Here is a 471-nt window from a genome sequence, read left to right as displayed (position 1 = left end):
TGGGCAGTGTAGAAGGAGAAAATAGTGTGGCTCAACAAGGGAGCTCAGTCGCGAACACCCGAGCGCCAATGTCCGAACAGGACCTCAAGGAAATCGGCAGGCTCCCCGACTGTGTCAAAGAGCTGCAAACTTTTGAGGGAAATCCAGCTCAATATATTTCATGGATACATAATGTCGAAGGCATCCTTTCCGATTACGAAGTGATCAAGGGAAAACCTTTGTATAGGGCTATCCTTCAGCACGTTAGGCAAAAAATCCGGGGAGGGGCTGATGCGGCGTTAGTTGCATATAATGTTTTCGAGAGTGACTGGACTGAGATAAAAAAGGTCCTATCACTGCACTACGCAGACAAGAGGGACATACGGACGCTAGAACACCAGTTAAATCAGTTGGCTCAAAGAAATTCCAAACTAGATGAATTTTATGCGACAGTTAACCACCAACTGTCGTTGATCGTCAACAAGATTAAAT

The sequence above is a fragment of the Rhagoletis pomonella genome, unplaced genomic scaffold (assembly GCF_013731165.1).
Source record: "Rhagoletis pomonella isolate Grant_MI unplaced genomic scaffold, Rhpom_1.0 Rhpom_scaffold_00003, whole genome shotgun sequence".
NCBI classification, from domain to species: Eukaryota; Metazoa; Arthropoda; class Insecta; order Diptera; family Tephritidae; genus Rhagoletis; species Rhagoletis pomonella.
This window is presented reverse-complemented; position numbering follows the sequence as displayed.